The sequence below is a fragment of the Oryctolagus cuniculus genome, chromosome 13 (assembly GCF_964237555.1).
Source record: "Oryctolagus cuniculus chromosome 13, mOryCun1.1, whole genome shotgun sequence".
Lineage (NCBI taxonomy): Eukaryota > Metazoa > Chordata > Mammalia > Lagomorpha > Leporidae > Oryctolagus > Oryctolagus cuniculus.
Window position 1 is genome coordinate 61943490 of NC_091444.1, and position 6463 is coordinate 61949952.

Consider the following 6463-nt stretch of genomic DNA (forward strand, 5'->3'; position numbering starts at 1 on the left):
AGAAGGCTGTTTGGAGCAGCAGTTAAGTTCCCACTTGGGATGCTAGCATTCCAGATTGTAGTGCCTAGTTTAAGATCTGGTTCCTCTGCTTCAGCTTCCTACTTACACACATCCTGGGAGGCAGTAGTTAATGGCTCAAGTATTTGAGTTCTGACTCCTAGCTTTGGGGTTACCAAGGCTGTGGCTGTTGCAAGCATTTGGGGAGTGAACCAGTGGGTGGACACTTCCCCCTCAAATAAATTGAGAGTCAAATAAACAAAAATAAAAAAAATCATAGATGTAATTTTAAAATAAAAATAATATAGTCAGCAAATGAAAAGCTAATAAATGATACAGCCCAGATTTGAACCAAGTAATGTCTGTCCAGAGCCTGTATCTTAATCAAGTGAGGCAGTATATAAAGGATAATAGAAGATATCTATAGAGATATACAAGGGAAGCTCAAAAGGCTCATGAATAAATAAAATTAAAAGTGTAAGTTTGTTTTGGTGCAAAAAATTTTTAAGATAGATGCATGATTTTTTTCATAATTTATATTCTCCATGTTTTATGAAAAATTTTGGCAATAAATTTTTGTACCAAAATAAACTTTCCATTTTCCACAAGCTTTTTGAAGTACACTTATAGATACATAAAACAACAGTAGAAAAACTGACCACAGATATTTGGTAAAAATATATATTAGATTTTAAGCTATGAGATTAAAGCATGTGTTTATTCAATTTCTGAAAAGAGAACTGCTGGCTGAGTAAGTTCCCTGGAAGCTGAAAGACCAATAATTACATGTAAATTCATGACTTTCATTCTAACAGAAACTGCTGCATTTCAAATCCGGTTTTTACCACACAGGACCACTCACTCTCTGCCTTCTAATGTATGGGACTCTGTGGAGGGGACCTCTCCACTTCACATTTCCCACCCTAAGCATTCTCTTCCTGGTTGTTTTCCTCATTTCATGGATTTATTGATGCCTGTTTCATTGTTCAGGTTCGATTTCACTGAGTCTTCAACAGAATCCTGCCTGCTAGCTATCTGCTGAATGAAAGTCCTCCATCAGCTTTCCATCTGGGAACTATTATGCTGACCTCTTGCTACACCTCACACTTCCCCATAAAGGTCAAAAGGACAATATCCATTTTAGGCCTATGACCAAATCCCAAGCTCACCAGGTAAACGGGCAGCATTCTCTGAATTTTCCCCCTTTTTAATTTGTTTTTCAAAATCAAACCAAACCAAAACATTAAAATATTATGTTTGAAATACTGAGCATGGTTAGAGATTAAATTGCTACTCCATTAGTGGGCAAAGAAGCTTACTCAGTCTGAACCTCTGGGCCCAGGATGTATGGTTTATTAAAGTTCTTACACAAGAACAAAGGAGCCGGCACTGTGGCTCAGTACGTTAATCCTCCACCTGCAGCGCCAGCATCCCATATGGGTGCTGGTTCAAGTCCTGGCTGCTCCTCTTCCAATCCAGCTCTCTGCTATGGCCTGGGAAGGCAGTAGAAGATGGAAGACCTTTCTCTCTGTCTGTAGCTCTCATTCTCAAATAAATAAATAAAATCTAAAAAAAAAAAAAAAAAAAAAAAAAAAAAAGAGGCTGGCTGTGGTTGCAGAGGCTCTGCTCTATTTATTGACCTTGAGCTCACCTAAGAGTAAATTTGAAGGTCAAAAAAGGTATCTGTAGGACTGCATTTACAGCCTTCTTCATTCCAAAGCCCGACTACACCTGCTGCCAGTTAGAACTGAATCTTCCTCCTCTCTGCATCTTCACTGTTCACCAGGCAACAACAGCTCTTCCCTCTGTAGGTCACAGAGGAAAAGATAGGCTCTTGGAGTCAGATGCATCCTACTTTGAATCACATTTAAATCAATTCATATAGTAGCTTTAGGACTACAAAAATTGATCTGTTTCTCTGGGCTACAGTTTTTCTTCTGTAAATGGAGTAATAATTATCCTCACTGAAAGGATTATATGGGGTGACACAGGCAAAAACACAGTACATTATAAACAAAAATAACTCCTTTCTTTTCTCTTCCCAAGTTAAATTAAAAACAAGACAGAAGGGATCAGTTAAAAAAAATTGATAACTTTGAAAATGTCAGCATTTCTACTTCTTGATGGAAAAGTACGTACATGAATACTACAAAAAGTTTGTAGAAAATAGAATTAACAGTTAATTTGGGTTGCAAAAAAACTAAAATCCATGCATAGTTTTTTCATAATATGAACTTTCCCCATACTTTTTGAAGGCCCCTTCTATTCAAGTGTAATGGTTAAAAGCACACAATCTAGACCTAAATTACTCTGGGTTCAGATCCCACTGTACTTCAACTGTCTCTTTTGTACAATGGGGATAGCAAATGTACCCACTTCATAGTATTTTTATGGGTATAAAATAATTTAAGTATATACAACATATGTAACAAACCTGAAACATGCAAAGTGTTCCGCATTATTACAGCTCAGGACTCTCATAGTTTAATTATTGTTTAGGCAGATAAATAGGTAAAGATGATGCTAATATTTCAATCCTCTAAAATTTTCATCAAATATCTTTGCCAGTTTCTCTAAAAGTATATTTTAAAGCCAGTTATATTTTTAGAAGTATCACTTTGTGTAAATTCAGGAAAGGTTTTTAGCAAAGGAAAACAAAAGATGTCATTTAAAATAATTTTTTATCCACAGTACAGAATGAGAACCTCCACTTAGCATTCGTTCTGTATCCTATGTCCTATGTTGTTCAAATGATACTCATGTTGATAACTTTTGAATTGCTTAATTTTACAGTAAAAACAGCTTTGCAAATAGTTACATTACCCAAACGTCTAAGCTCTAAATGTGTCAGTGACTATTTCAGATCCATGCTGTTAGCTAAATTCAATATTCATTCATTTATTCACCCGGTGCTTACCGGCAGCCTATGTGCCAGGCAGCACTGCATATGACAGACAAAGATCTCTGCCCTTATATATAGCTTCCATTGTAGTGGGGAGAGATGGTCACCAACAAATAGGTAACTAAGATACATAATATGTCAAATCATGGTGAGTACCATAATGAACAACAAATCAGCAAAATGAAAACTGTGTCCTCAGGTAGAGATAGGAATTGTAATTTAAAATAGCATGGTTAGGCCGTGGCTCAATAGGCTAATCCTCCGCCTTGTGGTGCCGGCACACCGGGTTCTAGTCCCTGTTGGGGCACCGGATTCTGTCCCAGTTGCCCCTCTTCCAGGTCAGCTCTCTGCTGTGGCCCAGGAAGGCAGTGGAGGATGGCCCAAGTACTTGGACCCTGCACCCCATGGGAGACCAGGAGAAGCACCTGGCTCCTGGCTCCTGCTTTCGGATAGGCACGGTGCACCGGCCGCAGCGCGCCGGCCGGCAGCCATTGGAGGGTGAACCAACGGCAAAAGGAAGACCTTTCTCTCTCTTTCTTTCTCTCTCTCTCTCTCTCTCTCTCACTGTCCATTCTGCCTGTAAAAAAAAAAAATAGCATGGTTATGGGACAAGTCTCCTGCTTCGGCCTAGCCCACCTCCAGCCATTGTGGCCATTTAGGGAGTGAACCAGCAGATGAAGGATATCTCTCTCTCTCTCTCTCTTTCTGCCAAACTCTGCCTTTAAAATAAACAGAGAAACCTTTATCCAAAAAAAGTTGCCTGCACGCCATTTTGGAGTGCCTGGTTCAAGTCCTGGCTATTCTACTTCTCATCCAGCTTCCTAACGTGCATTAGAGAGACTACAGATGATATCTCAAATACTTGAGTCCTTGTCCCCCATGTCAAGAGACCAAGATAGAGTTCCAGGCTCTCGATGCTAGCCTGTTCCAACCCTGGCTGTTGCATGCAATGGGAGAATGAATCAGCAAATGGAAAATCTCTCTGTGTGTGTCTATCTTTTAAATAAAATGAAAATAATCAAAATAAGATAGCATAGTTAGGCCGGTGCTGCGGCTCACTAGGATAATCCTCCACCTAGCGGCGCCGGCACACCGGGTTCTAGTCCCGGTCGGGGTGCCAGATTCTTTCCTGGTTGCCCCTCTTCCAGGCCAGCTCTCTGCTGTGGCCCGGGAAGGCAGTGGAGGATGGCCCAAGTGCTTGGGCCATGCACCCACATGGGAGACCAGGAGAAGCACCTGGCTCTTGCCTTCAGATCAGCGCGGTGCGCCAGCCATGGCAGCCATTGGAGGGTGAACCAACGGCAAAAGGAAGAACTTTCTCTCTGTCTCTCTCTCTATCCACTCTGCCTGTCAGGAAAAAAAAAAAAAAGATAGCATAGTTAGAGAATAATTCGCTGAGAAGGAATTATGAGCAGAGATTTGAGAGAGTAAAGAACAGAGTGGATGGATATCTTGTGGAAGAGCATCCCAGGAATAAGGAACAACATGTGCAAAGGCCTAGAGATGGTAATGTACCTGGACTTTTCAGGAATAACGAAGAGGTTAGTGTGATTAAGATAGAGTAGGCAAGAGTAAGAGCAGAAGTTGAAGTTACATGCACATAAAGTGCCAAGATGATTTATAGAAGCATAATTAACATTAGCCAAAAACTAAACACAATTCAAGTATCTATCAACAGTTAAATGAAATTATATTTATATAATGAAATTCCACATGGAAATGAAAAAGAAAAAAAGACTACATTCTTTTAATAATGTAGATAAATCTCACAAACACAATTTTTAGTGTGGGTTAGGATAGGCACATTTCTGATTTTGAGGTTCCTTTTTAATATGCCTATATGTGGCATATTCTTGGATACAAGTTATTAAAGCAATTACTACAGCCCTGTCATCCAATGACTATAAGAACTGCTTTTCTACAAACACATGCCAACCACATTTAAATTCCTCTTCAAGTTTTCATAGTTGCTATCTGCTCACCCTTGTCCTTAGAATCTGCTTTAAGCTGCTCAGAGTGAGGACCACCACAGTCACTGGAAGAGGAAGGGGCAATAACTGACGTGGTTTGAATATTTGCACCCCTAAACTCAGGAATTTAGTCCCCAAAATCTTATGTTAATGGAACTAAGAAGGTGGAAACTTAATCAAATTATGTTATTTAAAGCTTGGATCTTTCAAAAGTTATTAGATCCATCATTACAATGCAACTCCCCTACACCGACTGATACACACGCTTCCTGTTTCTTGCCATGGGATGCTCTGGCGCACCTCATGACAAGAATACCACTACCAGAAGCTGAACCATCTGAGACTGTGAACCTTCAGAAACATGGCCCAATATAAACCTATTTCCTTTATAAAGTTGTCCTGCCTCAAGTATTTCATTATAGAGTAACAAAAAGCTGATGAACACAGTAACTTTTCTCTCTTCTGGTCTCCACCTAAAGTCCAGAATTGGAAACCAGGCAGCCCTTCAAACACAAGACCCAAAGTGGCACCGTTTCAACAATTTTTAATTTACTATGTTGGCATGACAAATACTAATCTGCTCTTGAAAGGACTTTAATAGAAGCAGAATGAGAGAGACATAGAAAAGGCAGTCACAAGGGAATATTTTTAACAATGTGCTCACTTCTTCCTGCTGATCTCTGGGTCCAGAACATACTTTGTGGCCTGACCTAAAGTTCTTCTCAATTTTTTTCATCACGACATTCCTTAGAAAACAGCAACCAGATCTGGGGGCATTACGAGAACTGGAAATGTAACTCTAAATGGCCACCAAAGTTCAAAATGTCTTTAAAGTCTGTGACTATAGGTCCATTTCTAAATATTCTTAGGGGGAGCATTTTTAAAGATTTTTGGTCTAGGAGCTAAGAAATGGAGTGTCATATTGCCGCCTGGGTTCCATACCTGATTCCAATTTCCTAGTAATGCTCACTCCAGAAGGCTCTGCGATGGCTCCAGCGATCTGGTACCTGGCCATTACTCCAGCCATTGTGGGCATCTGGAGGGTGAACCGGAGGACGGGAGCCCTCTCTGTCACTCTGCCTACCAAATTCAATAAATATTGTTTGGTTTTAAAGGTAAAATTTTCGCTGACTTACGTCAAAGAGAATGCCAGGCGTTAAAGTGGCAAGGGCGGATTTCAACCAGTAACACTATTGCACCAGGGAAGAGTCCAGCAACAACTTGTACTGAAGTGACTGGACTCAAAGAAAATGAGGGACTTGGGAGGTGGCGATGGTGAAAGAGACTAAGGGACTAATTCCGAAGAGGCTCTTTTTCCAGGTTTTTTAACTTTAACACAAACACGAGGAGGCGCTCTTTAAACCTCAGCGGCCCAGAACTGAGGCTGCAGTCTGGAGAGAACTACAACTCCCAGCAGCGTGAGCGCGAGCGCAAAAATGTCCAACTTCCAGGGCGCCGACCCTCCGTGCTTCCGCAGTGGCCACCTCATCCCGCACCTTCCGAAGGCCGCAGCAGTCACAGACTCCCGCCTGCGGCACCCGATGGCGTCTCTCAAGGCTGGGGCTTCACCACCAGATGGGCGCGGGCGGCCGGA